Raw genomic sequence first — 22,179 nt, forward strand, 5'->3', positions numbered from 1 at the left:
TTTAGACTGGGATCATCCTCCGATGGACGTACTATCACATGCTGATCAGCCCGAGCACAAGGTCATGATTCATAGAAACGTGACACCAAAAACACGAGTACTCAAACAAAAGGCAATATACCTGCCTGTGGCAAAAATTGTGTCATAATATTCCATATGGCACTTAGAAATAGCCCTCCGCTGGACCGTCCGTCCCGGTCACTTACGCAATTATGATCTAATCTTAAAACCTTTTATTGAAATGGGGTCATAATAATTGACACCCAAAATAATTTTATTCCCCCAATTCTTGGGTAGGAATATTCGCAACCAAATCAATTTTCTCAAAATCCAAAACATTTATAAATACGATAATTGGATAAGTAAAATCACTTGACTATTCTGAACGTAGAATAGCAGAGGGTACTTGCATAAACAGAATTATTTAATTCAGCGATATATAAAACATTTATCTATCTTGAACTGAACAGAGAAAGCAATACTTGCATGATAAGATTTAAAATAAATATCACTTGAACAATAAGTGATGATAAGGATACTTGCCTTTGGGTTTTTAGCAGTTAGTCACACTCGCAAAGACGCGTGTATTCTGATATTTTGTCTCAAAGCATCACCGTCCTTCTTTTCAACACTTCACCGATATGTTGCTCCTGCGATTGCTAGAAGCCAGATATCCCATGCCATTTCATCTTATTCTTTATCCAACGTCTTGTCCCGATCAACTCGAGAGATCCGCATCTATAATTAGAAAATATAGAACTTTAATCGCCTAATCGATAATTACTCGACGATTTGCGCGTCAAAACCCTATTGTCTACCCATACGATAACTCGCACATAAAGAAGACAATCAAACACAAGACTCTTGACCCACATACGCACATAATACACATAACACGTAAACGCATAATTCACATAACATATAATTCATATATCACATGACTCGGTTTGTCAAAACATTTGACACGGTATGTTTAAAACTGAAATCGGATCAAAAATATAATTTTTCTATCCACAATCGACTCAGAATGACTTGTAAAACAATCGACCTTTCCAAACAAAAGGATTTGGGTCTCGAAAGTATTTTTATTGAAAGCAAAATATTTTTCTGAGTCTAGAGGCGTTCGTTTCGTATTAAACGGACGAACGCTTTAATAATTATGTATAAAATAAGAAATAAATAGAATTAAATCAATTAATAATAATATTAATTGATTTTTAAATACCAAAATATAAATTTCAAAAGCTAAAAATAATTTTTAGGAACTATTTGGCTTAATTATAAATAATTATATTTTATTTAACTATTTATAAATTAAATTAATTGATTAAATAATTTAATCAAATAATTAAATCCATAAATAATTAACTAAAATAAACTATAAATAATTAAATCAAATTTGTTTTTTTTTGAAAATAATAAAAGAAAATATTTTTTTTAGAATTCAAAATAATTCAGTTAATCATTTAAAATAATTAACCAAATTAAATTTTAGAACTTAAAAAGAATTTTAGGAATTTTAAAATAAAATTTTGATTTTTTTTAAATAAAACAAAAACACAGAAACAAGTTCTGCATTTCTGTCTCCTTCTCCCCTGGATCAAAGGGAGGGGTTAGCTGCAGGAGGTGGCCGGATTTTCGCCGGACCTCGACCGGAATCTGTGTTCATCCTAGAAACCGGCGAGCTTTGCCATTTTCCGGCAGCCTCCGTTAACAGCCGAAACAACACGGTTTTTCCTCGTTTTTAGCTCAAAACAATTCTAAATGCTACCAGAAACTTGTTTCTCTCATCAACGAACACCAACAATCGGTTTAACACCTATTCCGATCACAACCCACCCAAGAACTCGTAAATTCCGGCGAAAACCAGAAATCATCCAATCCTGAACCAAACTTGACCATTAATAACTCAAATTAAAGCCCTAAATTCATAGAATCTAATAACATAACCAAAATTAACCACAAACCTATCAAAAATCTAGAAAATTCGAAATTAAAAACCAAACATACAAGAACTCGGTTATACCCAACTAGCAATCAAAAGATACAAATAAATAATCAAATCAACTCCCATGATCATTCTAAAGCTATATCTAACATCAAAACAAACCAATAATTACTCAAAATCATAGTTCGATTTCAAGCCTCAAGAACACAAAATCGACTTTACAGAATACTGCACCTCGATATATGAAACTGGTACCAATAGAACGGGCTCTTCAAGATGATCAATTTGATATGTAGAACACCCAATTTGGATTCCTAGAACTCCCAGAATCATCAAATCTATGTGAAGAACAAATCATACCCCCAAAATTTGTTCTTGATTTTTCTATTTTTCTGAATTTTTGCTAAAAAAATGAATAAAAATAAATATGGACAACTATTTATATTTTTACAGAAAATCAATACTCTAAAATAAATTAAGGGTGTTTTTATCCCCTAATTAAAATAATTAGGCCCAAAAATAATAATTACGGGGAATAATTTTAGAATAAATAAAATATAAAATTTATATCAAAATTCCCCAAAAATTGCTAATAATTCAAAACTGCAAAAATACTGGGTATTTGAAATACGAATGATTCTACAAAAAATAAAAACACGAATTTTGTGGGCTTTGACGTCCCAATGGGGTCCTGGTCCGTTTGTTACTGAAAAATAGAACGATACCTAAATTAACAGAAAATCCCGAGTACCCATAAAATACAATCAGACTCGAGTAACGCAAGTAAACACGCGTACGGATTACAAATTGATTCAAATAAATACATTTTAAACATGTAACACGTATCCCATTGGATCATATTGGATCGATAATTTGTTGCTTAGCCGCTAAGTAATTGCAAAACGATCCGAAAATAGATTACTTAGCCGCTAAGTAACTATTAAATGATACAATTTAATACCAGAATTGGATAATAATTAAAACCGGGCTTTTCATAAAACACCATATACGAGAATAATGTAAAAATATCCCGTCTCTCGAGAATACGGGTTTTGTTGATCTATTAAAATGCTTATCGTATCGAAATTTTTGCGCCGAGACACGTACGTGTCAAACCGTGATCCGGATCGAAAAAGTTAAAACACGAAAAATGTCCGGAATTACCAGATTAAGTTAGGAAGGAGTTTTCGGAAAAGTTTCGGGTTGTAAAAACACAAAAACAGTTGAGGCTGGACGATTCCCGGCTTTATAAAATAATTTTGTAATTATTCAGAAAATAATTAATAATACATAAATCATTATAAAATCATATAACAATCCAAAAATTACCAGAGAAATATCTTAATTATCTATATTTTATTCTGAACACATAAAAATTAAAATACTCAAATAATATCACATACAAACAGTCAAAACATCACATAAATAATTCCAAATAATTATAATAATAATATTTGAAAATATGGGATATTACAATTCACAAATAAATGCTCCAACTTTGATGCTATTCCTATCATGAGTCAGCAAATCGGGTATGCCCTTATTCATCAAACTCATTTTGAATTTCAATTGATGTGTTAGGTTTCATAAGGGATAGAATGATAGAGGATAGGAATATAATATATTTTGCTAGATTCTGTCAGCTTATATATACTTTCTTTGTGCTGATGAACCCCAACCTACCAGTGATTTATTTCAACCTTTAAGCTTCCAAAAGGGCTTTTAAAGACTTGTTAAATGCTGACAATAAGAAACAAGTGCAGAGACCCTTATAGATTCTTCAGTCTGTAAAACAAATCTTAGTAAATGTTGATCCACAAACATACACATCTGTTTACCCTGATGTCCAACCCATCAACACATCACAGCCAACACAACAGCCATCAGAACATACCATCTCTCACCAACCTCAAACTTCTCAACCTCAACCAACTCAACCCTCTATCAGGACATATTACAAACCAACACAGTAATCTCATTCTCAACCTTCAGCACATCATGTGAAGCCTTCATCTTCCAAACCCAAGAGGACAGAGACTGTACCTCAGTCTCAGCAGAAGAGAAGGAGAATTATTCTGAGAGATGAGTGAGATAATGAGGACAGGTTCCTAGATCAGAACCTGTTGTTGTAGAAGCTGAGAAGATCTCTTCTCAGAAAGATACTGAAATTGGGAGTTCTAGGCCCATCAAAAGGCTTAGAAAGCTAAATTCTGAAGATGAAGCTCCCAAAGTCTCCAATTCTGCAAAGAGACTTAAAAAGCAAAGAGCCAGGAGGGTTGTAAGTGTATCATCACACTCTGAAGAAATTCTGGAAGCAGCAGCTAAGGAAGGGGGTCAGGAATCTCTAATCCCAACAAAACCTATAGTCATTGAATTACTTCCCACAGTTGAATCAGACTTTACTCAAGCTCCAAAGTAACCTATTCAAGAGCAAGAGGATATTCCAGAGCAAGTGTCTACACCTCATGTGTCTCCTATCATTAATCCAGTACATATTGAAGACCCAGGTACTAGTGCTGAAATTGATATTCATAACTTGATTGTATCTGAGGTTCTATACTTGGAAGCTCCACCAACTCAACTCACTCCACCAACAACACCAATTCAAGATGCTGATTGCAATGAAGATATTCCAACAACACCAATTCTGAATCTGGAAGATGAAAATCAGATTTTAGGTGGGCATCAAAATTTGGATGTTGATCAGAATTTAGTTGTAGATCAGAATTTAGAGGATGATGTTGAAGCCTCTATAACCTCACATACTGTTATTTTATCAGAGGATGCCGATACTGCAGGCTATGTAAGTTCTGATCCTGACAATGCTGAAATTACTGGTGAAGCTACTCCAAATATAGATGCTGATGCAGCTGGTCCATCTAGACATGCACCTCAACAAGCTCCATGCAAAGCTGATTTAATCAAGAAGTTTGTTAGAGAGGATGCACCAGTACCTTGGAGTGAAACTCCTAGAGGAAAGGAGTGGACTAAGGAATGGAACACAGTTTGTTTTTTTCCTACTAAAAAAATTCTTGCTGAGCACCTGGCTAAGGCTGATGAAATGTTGATAAATGATGATTTCAAGGCACAGCTGAGAGTTACTGCAATGAGTACTAGGCACCTTCAAGGTCAACACTCAATAACTCATGATAAGGTGAATAAAATTCAAGAATCTCTGATCCAGCAAGATATGAATATAAAATTGGAAAAAAATAGATTTTTCAAGCCAGCCTTTGACCGAATTGAGTATATTGAAAAGACTCAGAAGAAGCAACAAGATCAGATTTCTGAAATTCTAAAGAATCAAGCTTCTCAGCAAACTCAACTCAATGAGATCCAATCCTTAGTGGAATTGCTTGTCTCTCTTCTTATACCTGCTGATGCCAAAAAGGGGGAGAAAGTGATTAAGTCCAAATGCAAATCTACTCAACCACTGAAGGGTAAGGATGATGGAAATGATGACCAGGGAAACTCTAAAAAGGGTAGAGGTCATGGTCAAGGTAAAGGTTCTTCATCAAGGACAACTGAAATTTCTACACAGAGAACAAGTTCTGATACTGGGAGAAGAATAAGTTCTGATACTGGTAAAAGGATAAGTTCTACTGGACATCTGGAGCTTGATGAAGAAATTTCAAAGAGATTATTTCTCAAAGAAAATCCAAGAATGGACTTTGAAAGTCTAAAGGAAGAAGGAGCTACACTCAAAGCAGAAAATGTTAACTCCAAGTCTAAAGCTTCTGTTCTTGAAAAGAAACTTCCAAAACCTGAGGGTATTGTGATTAAGGAGAGGACAAATTATGAGGCAACCAAAGCCAAATCACGAGTAAAGGTAGATCCTAGATCCAAGGGCAAAGCAAAAATTGATGAACTTGTAAAGGTATATATGCCAATCATGGATGAAGAAAAATCTGATGAAGATGCTTGTCTGATTTTGAAGAAGAAGGATATTCAAACAACCTCTGACAGAGCTCATGTTGTTCAAGATCAGGACTTAGTAAATTCTGATATTACAGTGAAGCAAGCAACCTCTAACATAGCTCAAGTTGGCTTGATATCAGAAAATAAGGTAAAGGAAACCTCTGACATCGCTCATGTTAAACCTTCAAAGATCTACTACCAGGATTCACAAAAGCTCAACAGACTCAACATTTGAAGACTACATCAAGTGGGTTTGAAGCAAGAGTTGTTACAGGAAAGGAAGCAAGAGACAAATCAGGATTGGGTAGTTCTAAAGAGAAAAGAATAAACAATACTACCAATGATCCAACTTCCTTGAGTGAACCAGGAGTAGGAGCAACTCTTGAGAGATTGAATCAACTTGAATCTGTACAAATGGTTTACCATTCTGTTTTGAAAGAAGATATCATGTTATACTTTATGACAGATGGGAGGGTATTCCAGATCAGGGAGAATGCTATTACATTGAAGTATTTTGAAGAACTGGAACATGTTCTATTTCTACTTCAAGTGAAAAACAGATCAACAGATAGTGCTGCAGGTTATTTAAAATCAAATATTCAAAGATAGAAGAAGCTTTACTCTGTAAAGTCTGATAGCCCATACCGTCATAAGTACAGATCTCACAGTGGAGAAATTGTTGAAATGAAGCCTAATACTAATAAAATCATCACTACATTTTCTGGTATTAAGGGACTTGAATTCAATCTAGAGTCTGATAAAGCCTATATCATCAGACTAGATCAGGATATAAGGAAAGCTAAAATAAAAGATCTCAGGGCTGCTATTTTTCAAACTGGTGAAGATACAGTTGAACTGAAGAATGCTAAAAGGAGGATGGTCAATGAACTTGAATATGCTGAGAGATGTCTGTTGAAGAATTATCTCAGAACAACTCCTGATATTAAAGAGATCAGAAATTGAAGCCAAGTCAAAGATCTACAACTGCTTAAATTCTGAAGAATATACAGACTGAAGCTGAAATCAGACTTTAAGGATGGTAAAGCTATAAGGATTTAAAGTTGTAGTTATCTAGTCAAATTCTCATGCATTTGTACTTAATGTTTTTTACATCATCAAATAATTGTTAAACTTGTATATTATGCTAATTTACAAGTTAGGGGATATTGTTAGATATATTTATGATGTCATGTCTAATATGATTTGTGTTTAGTTTTCAGATCTTACTTAACAGGACAAATCAGTACTTAACTGGAAATCAGTACTTATACTGAAGTCAGGACTTAAGATATCAGAACTTAAGTTGTCAGAAGTTAAGTTATCAGGAGATATTTATCAGGAGATAATATCAGGACTTAAGGAGACTTTCAGATAAGGAAGGCGGCTGATTGAAAGGAAAGAAGATCGAGACAAACATAAGAAGAGATATGCATGAAGAAGAATTCTATAAGGAATAGAATACTTGGAAGAAAAGATAACTGATTGATATATATTACGAAGCATAATTATATTCGATATCAATTAGAAGATTATCTTGTAACTGTGTAGTATATAAACACAGACATAGGGTTTACACTATATGTGTTATCTTAATCGAGATTATTATTCATTGTAATCCTAGAAGCTCTCGTGATAATTTGTTCATCACTGAGAGAGAACAGTTCTTTGTAACAGAGTTTATTGTGTTGAATAAAATCTGTGTTTTGTTACTTGAGTTCTTATATTCGATTTGATTGTAGTAAACACTGTATTCAACCCCCTTCTACAGTGTGTGTGACCTAACAATAAATAGCTACAAAAATTCATTTTATTCATTTTTATCAAAAATTCAGAAAATAAGAAAATAGAAAATCAAAGTTTTTGGGAGTATAATTCGTTCTTGAACAAAGAATCAATAATTTTGGGAGTTCTAGGAATCCAATATTGATGTTCTATATACTAAATTAATCCTCTCGTTGAGCCCGTTCTTTTGATACCACTTTCATCAATCGAGGTGATCTATTTATGAAATTCGATTTTTTTTGTTCTTGAACTTGAATTCAGGTTATGGTTTTGAATGATTGTTGGCTATTTTTTATGATTGAATAAGTTTCCTGGGATGATTTAGAGTCGATTCATATATTTAGTTGAACTATTTGAGTCCCGAATGATTATAATCGAGTTCTTGATTTTTTTTAGTTTTAAATTTTGAATTTTCAGAGTTATCGATGATTTGTTTGTAGGTTTCGATCTTAGTAATCGATTGTAGGTTGTACCAACTTTAATTTGCGATATTAATCACTGAAAACAGTTCCTTTTTCTGAAAGATCAATTTTTCCGATTGGTTCATCAGAAAAGCTTGATTTTTTATCGGAAAAGGAAATTCCGAGATGTTATTGGATGGTTGTTGTATTCTGGGTTTCTGAGTTGTTGACAAGTATGTTGGTATGAAAAACGAGATCAAATGATTGCGTTTTGGCTGGTTTTGGGACTCGCCGGAGTCCGACAAGAACCTGCCGGAATCTGGGCTCATTCCAGAAATCGGAACTCAGACCCGGCCGTGTTCTTCGTGACCCGGTTTAATAACCCGGGTTTGATCCGAAATTTCCCTTTTCTGTTTATAAAAATCTGTTTCTGCAATTTATCTTTTAAAATAATTCAAAATTCATTTTCTATTTTCAAAAATCATTTATTTTAATTTCAAAAAAATTATTTAGTTATTATTTTAAATTCTAAATATTATTTAATTAATTATTTTAATATCCAAAAATTATTTTTTGTTTTTATTTTTAAAAATCTAAATTTGATTTAATTATTTATAATTTATTTTAACTAATTATTTATGATTTAATTAATTGATTAATTCATTTAATCAATTAATTTTACTTATAAATAGTTAAATAAAATATAATTATTTATAATTAATTCAAATAATTCCTAAAAATTATTTTGAGCTTCTAAAAATTATAGTTGAGTATTTAATAATCAATTAATATTATTATTAATTGATTTATTCATATTTTATTCGTAATAAATAGACCGTTCATCCGTTTATTATATAACAAACACGTCTAGACTCAGAAAAATATTCCGCTTTCATTAAAAATACTTTCGAGACACAAATCCTTTTGTTTTGAAAGATCTCTTATTTTGCAAGTCAGTTCTGAGTCGCTTATTTATCAAACATTCGAATTTTGACTCAGATTCAGTTTTAAGCATACCAAGTCGGACCTTTTGACGAACTGAGTCATATGTGATATTAATTATGTGATACGTGAGTTATATGTTTATGTGCTATGTGAATTACGTGCGTACATGGGTCAAGAGTCTTGTGTTTGACTATGTTCTTTATGTGTGGGCTATCATATGGGTAGACGATAGGGTTTTGACGCGTAATTCGTGGAATAATTATTGTTTAGACGATTAAAGTTGTATCTTTTAATTATAGATGCGGGTCGTTCGAGTTAATCAGGACCAGACATTGGAAAGAATGAAATGGAATGGTATTGGATATCTGGCTTCTACCAATCGCAGGAGCAGCATATCAATGAAGTGTTGAAATGAAAGACGGTGATGTCTTGAGATGCCAGACTGAGATAATTGCGTTGCTGCGAGTGTGACTAATTTCTAAAAATCAAAGGCAAATTTTCTACGCTATTATAATTTCAGAATAGTTTAATATTTTACATATCAAACTGTTTATGATTATGCAAGTATTCTTCTCTACTCCCACTTAAGAATAGATAAATGTTTTAGATTTTGAGAAAGATGATTTTGTTGCGAGTATTCCTGCCAAGTGAAATGGGAAAATAAAATTTATAAAGGTGTCAATTATTATGACCCCTTTCAATAAAAAAAAGTTTTAAGATTGGATGGTTACTGATTACAGCGTAGGTGATTGAGACATCGATCCAGCTGTAATATCTTGCAAGGTGAAAATATGCCTTTTCTAGCGCCCTATAGGTATGATATGGCTGCGGGATACCGGTGCCTATATTTACGGTATGGTTGCGGGATACCGGTGCTTTTTTGTGGCTGATCATCAGGAACAGCATGAAGTATAATTGGTTCCAATCTAAATTGATATTTAAATTTCTTTATTGTTTTGATAATCATACGATAAATGATTTATCAAGTATTCCTATTTTGGATTAATGGAGAAATACAGTTTTGATTCAGTTTCAGCTTGATGTTGATATTTAGTTTGTTGTTAAGTATCAAAAGTGGTATTAATATATATGATTGATGTTGACTTCAGTATAGGATGTTGTGAGCATCAAAGTTAGTATTGATATCTAATTTGATATGACATCAAAATGAGTATTAATATCAAGAGTTCGGTTTTGAATAAAGTTTATGATTCAGTCCATAATCATTGTTTCATGTTATTGTAGTTTACGATATTTCCGTAAACACTGTTTTACGAGTTTTATTCTCGTCAAGAATCAAAGTATTGCTGAAGCATTTTCGCTCAAAAATATCGAAAGGGTTTTGAATACATTTAAGGAATCAATTCCGGGGATCCTTAACTAAATTTTCTGATTCAGCAATTATGATTTAATTGTTTTGCTCTATTGCAGATATCGGTTTTATACAAAAAAAGACCATATATATGTGATACTTAACTTGCTGAGCATTTTTTTCGCTCATACTTGCCTGTTTTTAAATTTAACCTTCCAGTGAGGATTAGCTTGCGTTGTTTAGCCGCGTAATTCGAGGAAGTAAAGAAGAAGCTTTTGGAAGGTAATTGGTCCAGGGTTTGCGGACTAGTGTAAGTTCTATAGTTTAAAGTTGTTTATATTATGTCATTTATTAGGTAATGAATACAACACAGAGGGCGGAGTGAATGTGTTTTGGATTATTTTAAGCTTTTTAGACTGTTATGGATGTGGTGAACAAAGTAATCTAACTTGTGGAGATAAAGTGTTTTAACAGAAATAATAGAACATGCACATGAATACACTATCTTCAAAACTCACTTAATTTTATATTAAAATCAAGTATGTCTTGCAACAAATTTCTGGGTTCTTAGTTAATAAAGAACTTAGCTTCTTTCTTGAGAGATTACAAGATTTTAAGATTTGTTTGTTACTACTAAAATAAAACATCCATTGTTTACTTTATAGAACAATAAAAATAGGTTTTACACAACATGCAATATCATGTACTAAACCTTACTTTAAGTTAACTAAAACTTTTTATTTCTAGCTTAGTGTATCTTTGCAAATCGTGCATGTCTGTGACTTTACTTTGTTAGTTAATCTTGGCCTTTGATCTTGTACTCTTCAAGCTGCTTTTTGTAGACTTTTCAAATCAGTGATTGATTTGTTTGTTGATTGACAATCTTAGATTTTTAACTGGTCTGCATCTTGTACTTTGAGTTTTATATCGAGATCTCCAGTTTGTTATAAAGAAAACTCGACATCTCGATAAGTATAATGGCTTATCGAGATCTCTTATTACTCTATAGTTGTTTTGACTTATCGAAGCCTCTGAGTTCTCTAATAGAGAATTTGGCTTGTCGAGATCTCTGAATTTTTGCATGTAGAAAAGACTTGTCGATATCTCTGAAATCTCTATAGGCATATTGACTTATCGATATCTCTGAGATCTCTAATGAGAGTTTGACTTATCGATATCTCCAATCTTCACATCTTCAATTTGACTTGTCGATATCTCTGAGTTCTCTATTGCAGAAATGACTTGTCGATATCTCCAATCTTCACATCTTCAATTTCACTTGTCCATATCTCTGAGTTCTCTATAAGTTATTTTTGACTTGTCGATAAGTTATTCTAGAGTTCTCGAATGACTTCTCTATATAACTTGATCTGTGACTTGTAGATTTCTTGACTTAGAATGTTTTTCTTAAAACAAATTTATTCAACTCCAAGCTTCTTCACACTTTCTCTGAGGCATGATCTTCATGTTCTTCTTCCAGAGTTTATTCTTAGGCTTGAGACTGTTTAAAGAAAAATACTCCAGTATAATCTATTTACACTTTTACAGACTCAAGTGACACAATAAAAAATGCAAACTTAGATTATCATACAACTTACTTTCAACAATACTCTAGTATAATCTATTTACACTTTTACTTAGTCTTGTTATAGTACAGACATGTCTTGCATAACAATCTCCTCCAATTTATGAGAAGATTGCTTTTCACAAATCCATGCCTGGTAACAAGACTAACCCCAAGCTACAATGAACAATAAAACTTTTCATAATAAATTGACAGAATTACAACTTTTATACATAAGGATTTCTTGAGTTTAACAGATACATTCATTAATCAAACTTATCATCTCCTGTTTTTTTTCTAATGAGGTCCTTTAATTCTACAAGCACTTCCAGTTCCTCTATGATTGGTGTTCCTCTTAGAGCTTTTACAAGTTTGAGTTTATCTTTTAATGGATAACTGTTCAAGAACCCAACCCTAAATCTTGAGAATCTGCCAGCCTTGATGTTTAGAAATTGTCCATCCTTGGTAATTTTGCTCATCCCCTTTTTCCTTGAGATCTTCAGATCTTTGTATTTATATTTCATTTTTATCTCCTCAATATACTTTCTTTTTCTCTCCTCACTTTCAGCCTTATCTCTTACTCTTCTTTCTTCCCTTTCTACCAAACATTCAGCCAAAACAGATCTCCATGCTTTAGTTACAGTATCCTTGTCCTTTAGTAATCTTATCACCCTTTTGATCTCACTGGGAGAAATAATGTCCATTAATTTACTACCAAGAAATGTGAAGGTTCCATCCTGATAGTAGATTCTTACTTCCCCTAATGTTACAACCAAACTCTGACCATTTTTTCAGCTAATTATTGAAAGTAGTCTTCATCTGAGGTGCACCAATTTAGAGGTAGAAAATCATTTTGATTGAAACAGTTCCAGATGGCCCTCTCAGTAACTTGCATTTTCTTTGGTTTTCTCCCAACAGATTTATAATCAATTTTGGTTGGTGGTTTAACCAGAAGGTAGGTTTGAGATTTTCTATAGAGATGTTTGGCTTGAGGTGATTGGTATTTTCAATAAGGTGTTAGAAGTTTGTTTGTACAAGAATTTGGGCTTTGAGGTTTGAGGTGGTTTAGTATTTGAGTTTGTTGGCTTAGAGGGTTGAGCTTGGTTGATTTGGATTGGTAGGGATTGCTTTTGTGGTTCTGAGGAGTCTTCCTTCTTCTTCCTTCTTCTCTCTTCTCCCCTCTTCTTATTATCTTGCTTTTTCTCATCCTAATTCTTTTCCTTGCTACCAGTTGCTCTAGAAGTTTGACTTGGATTTGAGCTAGAAGGAGGTTGATCATCTTGCTTCTGCTCATCATCAACCTTTTCATCCTTTAAGTTGTATTATAAGTTTGGCAACATGGTATCAGCATTCACAAGGTATCTGTCAAGAATTCTGATCATCTCTTCATCTTTAATTTTCTTGTTCTTTTTGCATTTCAGGTCAGATTGAATAGTCATTATCATCCTCATATTTCCTTTTACACAATTTTTAGGAACAGTGAAGAGTTTTTATTTCTTAGATTGAGGACAAATGTAAGCCACACATTTGCATGGATAGAGATAGGCTGCAGGAAAAGCATCTATATGAGCCTTCTTGAGTTCATGCAGCAATTGTGTGTCCTTTGAAATGATCGTATGTACTTTGTCAATCACTACATCCAGTTAAGATGCTCTCAATTTTTTAACATTTGAGAGAGATACCTATAGACATCTGCCCAGTCCACAATCATTCACATTTGCTATGATCCTTTTCTTCAAAAAGTTATCAACTTTGACAATCACCACTCTAACAAAGTTGATATTTTTGGCCAATGCTCTTTTTTAAGTGTTATAGTTGTTCTGGAGAGACACCCTTAAAACTGACAGAAGTTCATTGAATTCTTTATCCTAATAGGGTCCTTCTGCAGCTTTTAGAAGTCTGTCCTTCCCAACATCTTTTGATAATTGAGCTTTAGAAGAACTTTGACCAGGCTGAGTAGTTGATCTCAATTTGCTATGCTCCTTTGATTTACCAGCATCCCTGTACTGTTGAGTCCTAGCTTCTATCTCCCTCTTAGTCTTGGGAACAGGCATGAGTAGGGGAGTTGGTATTTCTGGCCTCACAGTCTCAGGAAGTGCAGGCAATGGAATGTTAATCTTTCCCATGATAGCTCCCAAAGCCACAGAATTTTACATTTGTAAATGCTTGTGGGAGTCCACCAAGGTCTATATATCTTCATGTTGACTCTGCACTAGAGTAGTGAGAGCTTGCACTTGAGCTGTGAGTGAGTCATTGGAGGAATGCAAAGTTGAAACTTGTTCTTGAAGAGCTTGAATTTGTAAATTTGTGGATGTAGAAGTGGGTTGTTGAGAGCTTGAAGGTACTGAGGACCCAAAGGTTGCTTCCATAGCTTCCTTTATTCCTCCCATAAGCAGTGCAGAAGGCTCATATCTACTTTGATGAAGCTGGTTTAATTTGAACTTGTAATTTATTGTTGAACCACCTCATACAAAGCTATGAAAGACTATCTTAGATTTTTGACATCCTTTTCCACAGAAGTTAGATCAAATCTTGCCATTTGGTCATCAAAATGTTGAAATTTTGAAGTGATCTTGACTTGAGAAGGTATAATCTCATCCATCTTCTCTCTCAACAGCTTCTTGATCTTGTCTTCATGACCAATCAACTTTAGTTCTAGACCTTTACCAAATAGGTGAAAAGCTTTGAGTTGAGCTTTGTATACTTCATTGATTGCATCATAGACATCTTGTGGAGTCAGGACCTTGGCATTGCTTCCCAGTTACATATTCATCTCTAAACCTAGATAAGACCTGATCCATCTCCAAAGAAAAGTCCTTAGACAACCAAACATCTACATTTCCATCTTGCTCATCTTTATTTAACTATTTTCTACTTCTGCTTTTCAACTTCTTCATTGTAGGTTAGTAGAATAGCTTGATAGTCTTAGTTGCTCATATCTGAGGTAAGAAGATGCTGTGAGATGTTGGATATTCCAGAAATTTGATCAACAAGGAGATCAACCACAGTTGTTGGTTGAGTTTCAGCTGCCTATAGCCATTGGGAGATGATATGTAGTTGTTGTGGTTGAGAAGTAGAAGGTTGATCTGATGGGTTAAAACCACCTGTGACTAAGGTCATAGTTTGACTCATAGATTGCTCTATGGTTTTGGCAGTTTGTTATTCATCACTTATGGTGGGAACCTCCATTTGAATTGGAAGGGAGTTAGCTAGGTTACTGTCATGTACTCTAGCCTCAAACCCTTGCTTAGTTTGCAGTGATCTTGCACTTGAATGTGCTAAACTTGCCTCCCCTATAGCAGGATAATTGGCAATTGAACTCCTAGTTTTAATTGTGAGAGCAATCTCAGCTAGGGTTATGAGGGGAGTTGTTCCCACAGGAGGAACCTCCAATTGAATTGGAGAGGATTTAGATAGCTTTCCCTCAGGAGTACTACCCTCAAACCTAACAACCTGTGAAGGTTGATTTGCACATAAGGTCTATGGTGCATTTGTATCTATCATAAGGTCTTCATTAAAAACTGATGAAACCCCTGTATTTAGTTTGGTGTCATCAAGGTCTACCCCAGCATGTAGCCTCTTACCAACTAATTGTGGTTCCTGGTTGGTGATCACAGTTTCTAGAATCATGTCACTTGAAGTTGGCAACTCTTGAGAACCAGAATCAAGATTTTCATTATAGGAAGAAGAAATTTGAGATATAAGATTTTGAGTGTCAGTATTGAGTGTTGGCAGCTCCTCCTGAGTAAATGAGGGAGCTTCAAGAGATGTGATCTCCTTGTGTGTGCCATCCTTATTCCTCCTTCCATACACTTGAATTGCTTCAAGTGATTGTGCAGACTCTTTACAGGGTGCACTAGGGAGAGTGCTCTTTTCAATAGAGATACCCTGTTGAGAGGATGCCCCTAGATTCTGTTCTTGTCTCTGTTTTATAACTACATCCTTTTGGGAGGATGCAGAGGTGGCTTAAGTGGTCAACTCAGTTTGTTTTATCTTCTTTGTCTTTTTCACCAATGGTGACTCAGTTTTTCCTCACCACTCTCATTTATGATTGTCAGGGTTGCCTGCATTCTCTTCTTTTTACTCACTTCATCCTTTTGAGAGGATGAAGTGGTTGGCTTCCTAATAACTAATGGTACAGAAGAAGTGGTCTCAACATGGGAAGGCCCCTGTTGGTGTGCCTCTGTTTGTACTTCCACAGGTTCAGGGACCATTTCTGTACTAGATTGTGCAATGTTTGTTCTCATATCAGGCATGAGGTAGGGATAGGTCCTAAATCTCTCCAACATGAATGGGGTTAATTTAAGCCCTACTTGTACCTTATTCTTAGTAATACGTGATCCAAATAGAATTTTGTATACTTGTTTATAGTTTCCTATTAATGATCTATCTATACATTCTAGCATATGTATGTCATTAACTTTATGATTTAAAGCAGGCATAATAAATCTAGGAAGAAAAATTTCCTTACCTCTTGATGCTAATTATTAGCCTAGTGCTCACTTCCTCCAAGATGTAGTGACCTACATTGATCTGTTTGTTGTGAGCCATTGAGTAGACCAGCTTTTGGACAACACTTGAAATGTTGTCAAACCCTGACTTTCTGTAGGTGAATACCCTTATTATTGAATCAAATAAAAAGGACCATTCCCTTCTCAGGTTCTTTTTGTTCAAGCTTTTCAAATTAATCTTCTCAGAATAATTGATAAAGTCCATGAATTCATAAAGCTCCTCCTGAGTTGGAACCTCCACCAGCTTGTCAGTTGGAATGCCCAAAGCCATGTTGACATCATTCTCAGAAATTTCCACCTGTTGGCCCTTGATTGAACAGTTTACAAAAATTGAAGCAGCTTGATTGTCATGCACTACTGTTCTTGTCACAGCTGTAGTCCAGAAATCCCTTAGAACATCCAAGTAGAGTATGAGATTTGCAGTAAGAGCCCCCACAAGGTATGTCTCTGACAGAAACTTCATAAAGCTTTTGAATGCTTCAGGAGCCTGGTTTGCATCTAAGAATGCAATAAAGTTGGTTTCCTTTGAGATAAAGGGTACAATAGTGTTTGATGCCATTGATTAGTGTTTGAGGTTTAGTGGGTAAGAGAAATTTAAGAGAAAGAGTTCGAAACGAGAGATAAATCAGTTGATTTGAGAGTTCTAGGTCACTTAGAGTTCTCGAAAGCGTAAAAAACTGTATGTGTAGATGCTTGAGTATTTATAGTTAAAGCAAATGACTTATCGAGAACTCAAAAATAAACGTTTGGAATTTGCTTATCGAGAAGTCATTTTGAGAAGTGAATTACATATCGATAAGTCATTTTAATTTACTCGTTTAGAAAACTAAAACTGAGTTGTCGAGATGTCAAATAAATACTCAGTTTGTCCAACTTGGACCGAATTGTTTCCAGTTTTCATTTGAATAAATCAAAATAAAATCAGAATGATTTTGTCAAAAGTATTTAACCAAAATAATTTATTAAATTATCTCAGTTCTGAGTTATTTATAAGTCCAAAATTATACTTGTAGAGAACTCCGTGAGTTAACACTTATAGAGAATTCTACAATGACTTATCGATAAGTCATAATGAAGCTTGTCGAGAAGTCCCTCGAGAAGTCAGAAAAATGTTTTATCGAGGAATCACTCGAGAAGTCTCAAAATGACTTGTCAAGAAGTCAATTAAACTTATCGAGAACTCAGTTTTCTATATACTTTTGATCACTTTGATTCTGCCTTGTGCTAATTTTGCATATTGAAGATGCAAATCAACATTTAGACAGTTTTCTTAGAATTTAAAATTCCAAGCTAAACTTTGAATTTTGAAAAATAAATATGCAGAGATTTTCTTAAAAATAATTATAATTCATATCCCAGTAAATTTCCAATTAAATCAAATTAGTATTGATTACTAGAAATTAATCTGTTGCAAAACATAAGCTGAGTTCTTGCCTTTTGGATGAAAAATTTAGCATTCCTATTTCACCTACAAGTTTAGTGAAAGTTGCTTCATCCAAAGGTTTAGTAAAAATATCAGCTAATTGTTTTTCTGTTGGAATAAAAATGAGCTCAATGGTACCATTTGCAGCATGTTCTCTAATAAAATGGTACATTACATTAATGTGCTTTGTTCTAGAATGATTAACTGGATTAGCCACAATAGATATAGCACTAGTATTGTCACACATAATTGGAATTTTGTGTAACACTAGGCCATAATCCATTAGCTGATTTCTAATCCAAAGCACTTGAGCACAACAACTTCCAGCAGCTATGTATTCAGCCTCAGCTATGGAAGTTGATATAAATTGTTATTTCTTGCTATACCAGGATACAAGTCTTTGTCCAAGAAACTGACAGCTTCCACTAGTGCTCTTTCTGTCAACCCTGCATCCAGCAAAGTCTGCATCTGTGTATTCAACAACTTTAAAACCAGTTCCCTTAGGATACCATAGTCCCAAGTTTAGAGTCCCCTTTAAGTATCTGAAAATCCTCTTCACAGCTATCAAATGTGATTCTTTTGGATTGGCTTAAAATCTTGCACACAGACATGTTGCAAACATGATATCTGGTCTACTTGCAGTTAAATACAGCAAAGATCCAATCATTCCTCTATAGCTTGAGATATCTATACTCTTGCCCTTTCTATCTTCATCCAACTTTGTAGCTGTAGACATAGGTGTAGATGTAGGTGAACAATCAACTATACCAAACTTTTTCAATAAATCATTGACATACTTAGTTTGGCTAATAAAGATTCCATCACTTCTTTGACTGACTTGAAGTCCAAGAAAGTAACTCAATTCCCCCATCATACTCATTTCATATTCACTCTGCATAAGCATGGAGAATCTTTGACATAGCTTTTCATTTGTAGAATCAAAGATAATATCATCAACATAGATCTGAACTAGGATCATATCATCACCATGCTTCTTGTAGAAGAGAGTCTTGTCAATAGTACCTCTAGTGAATCCATGCTTAATCAAAAATTCTGACAGTGTGTCATACCAAGCTCTAGGTGCTTTTTTTAGTTCATAGAGAGCCTTTAATAAGTTGTATACAAAATTTGGAAATTCTGGATCCTCAAAGCCAAATGGCTGTTGCACATAAACTTCTTCTTCCAACTCACCATTGAGGAATGCACTCTTCACATTAATTTTATATACCTTGAAATTGGAGTGTGCAATATATGCAAGAAAGATCCTTATTGCTTCAAGTCTTGCAGCAGGAGCAAAGGTCTCATCATAGTCAATTCCTTACTCTTGTGAGTAGACTTTTGCAACCAACCTTGCTTTATTTCTGGTGATAATTCCATTTTCATCCATTTTGTTCCTGAACACCCACTTTGTTCCAATTATACTCCTGTTCTTTGGTGCAAGAACCAATTTCCAAACTTTGTTTCTTTCAAACTGATTTAGCTCTTCTTGCATAGCAGATATCCAATCAGGATCAAATAGGGCTTCCTCAGTTTTGTTAGGCTCAACTTGAGATAGAAAACATGCATGAAGACATTAATTTGCAGTTGCATTTCTAGTCCTCACTCCAGCATTGAGATCACTAATAATTGCATACGCATTGTGACTCATATCCCATTTCCTTGTGTGAGTTTGCTGACTTGTGTTTTTTTCTTCTTCATCATTGGTATGACTTCCAAAATTTTCTCCTCTTTCTCCCTCTGAGTTTGTGCTATCAAATTCAGGTGTTTGAGATGAGCTTCCATTCTCATGATTCACTTGATCGGTAGACTCTTCATTAATTCTGTGATTTGTGTTGACTTCAGCTTCATTCTCAGAATCACTGTCAATTTTGAGATTTTCAAATTGTAGGGTCTCAGCTTCATTTTTACTAAGGCATTCCAAGCCTGGACATTTGTCATCATCAAAAGTAACATCTATGCTTTCCTTAGTTTTCTTCTGTTCAATCACATAGAATTTGTATGCAGTTCTCTCCAATGAATATCCCAGAAAAATTGCTTCAAAAACTTTAGAGTCAAATTTTCCTACATATTCAGAGTTGTCCTTCAAAACATAACACTTGCTCCTAAACACATGAAGATGCTTCACAGTAGGCTTTCTTTTAGACAAGATTGAGTAGGGTGACTTGCCAAGATTTTTGTTAATGAGATATTTGTTTTGAGTGTAGCATACAGTGTTCACAGCTTCTTCACAAAAACTTGTTGGTTACTTTGTATCTTGTAGCATTGTTCTAGCAGCCTCTACTAGTGTTTTATTATTTCTCTCAACTACCCCATTTTGCTGAGGTGTTCTAGCAGCTGAGAATTCTTGAACAATGCCCTTGTCTTTGCAGAATTCAGTTAAGGTTGTATTCCTGAATTCTGTTCCATTATCACTCCTCAATCTTTTCACACAATTCTGATCTTTAGCCTGTTTCTCAATCTTCTTGATGTGTTCAATTATAATGTGTGGAGTCTCATATTTGGAATGCATAAATTCTACCGATGTATATCTTGAGTAGTCATCCACCACCACAAGTGCATATCTCTTTCTTGAAATTGACAGGACATTAACTGGTCTCAACAAGTCCATGTGAGTAAGTTGCAAAGGTGCACTTATAGAATTCACAGTTTTACTCTTGTGACTTGATCTTTTCATTTTTCCCTTTCGACAAGCATCATAGACTTCATATTGAGAAAACTCCAGATTAGGCATGTCTCTCACTAACTCCTTTTTTACTAGAGTATTAATTGCCTTGAAATTCAAGTGAGATAGATTCTAATGCCATATCCTGCTTTGCTCTACAGATACCTTGGTGTAGAAGCAACAAATTCCATCCTCATTTACTGATTCTAAGTCTGCAACAAATAAGCTTCCCTTCCTTGCTCCTTTCAGAGCAACTTCACCAGTCTTTTTGCTGATAAAAATGCATTCTCCTTTGTCAAATGAGACCTTGAATACTTTGTCTGTAAATTGACTAACACTAAAGAGATTCACTTTAAGACCAGCTACCAGTGCTACATCTGCAATGACAACATTTCCAGAAATCAATTTGCTATATCCCATTGTGAAACCTTTACTGTTGTCTCCAAAAGTCACTAATGGGCCAGCCTTCTCCTCAAACTGTGATAGCAGGGCCATATCACCTGTCATATGTCTTGAGCATCCACTGTCTATGATCCATATGACTTTCTTCCCTTTTCCCTGCACACAATGAGGATTAAGTGTGTTTAGCAACCCAAGCAGTGTTGGGTACTTTCTTCTTGTTAACAGAATGAGCAGAACTAGAATGAGTTGTTTCAGAAAGAATGGTGTTTATGGACTGTTGTGCATTTTCCCTTTTTGATGCAGACCCTACATTTACTTCTTTGAGGTCTACTCTCAACTTATGATAACTATTCATTACTTTCAAGTTGCAAGGGATGCAATCAAACTTGTCACAGAATGAATAGGGATCATTTGCATTTGCTTCATTATACTTGCATGCTCCTTCTACTGGCTTGCTAACAACCTTTTTACAAAGGTGAGTTAGATGATTCATAGAGCCACATCTTTGACATTGTTTCCTTGGAGCATCTGCAACAAATGCAAAATTGTTGCTTTTTTAAATCCCAATCTTCCCATTTCTATTATTCTTTTTCTTTCTTGCATCTTCAGTTTTTACTTCCTTGATAGGTGTCTTAGAATATTGATTGACCATGGGCTTCTTTTCAACTTTGGAAGATGGAGTTGTTTCTGTATTTTTATTTTCATTATCTTCATCAGCAATTTCTTGCATTATGATCAACTCTTCTTCACTGAAGTCTGCTTCACATGCCTTGAATATAGGTGAACCAACCTTTCTCAGCATAGCTGGGACATTTTCAATTTCAGTTGCTTTTTCTTTACCACTTACAACTTTCTTGTTGCTATTCTAATCAAGACCAATAGCTATGTTAGCACATGGCTTGTTCTTCTCATGGTACTGACCAACCAACTCAGATGCATTCCTGAAGGATTTCAACTTTACTTCATTCTTTTCAAGCTTCTCCCTCAACACAGCTTCAATTTCTGCAGCACACTTCAGCTTATTTTTCAGGTATTCACTCTCTTGCTTGACTGACTCAAGCTTCACAAGCAGTAGATCCAACTTTTGCTTCTCACTCTCAAGTTTCTCATTAGCTTTTGTTAGCCTACTGACTTCCTCAGTAGCTTCTACCAAGCTAGTGTGTATATGAAACATCTCCACACTCATCTTTTCCACAGTCTCCTTATATTGACTAGCATTTAAATCAATAGTGGTTAGAGTTGGTACCTTTGATTTTGAAGTGGATGCTTCTCCATGCTTAAAAGCCATTAGTGCATAGTTTCCAACTTCTT

The sequence above is a fragment of the Apium graveolens genome, chromosome 1, assembly GCF_009905375.1.
Source record: "Apium graveolens cultivar Ventura chromosome 1, ASM990537v1, whole genome shotgun sequence".
In the NCBI taxonomy this organism is placed as follows: Eukaryota; Viridiplantae; Streptophyta; class Magnoliopsida; order Apiales; family Apiaceae; genus Apium; species Apium graveolens.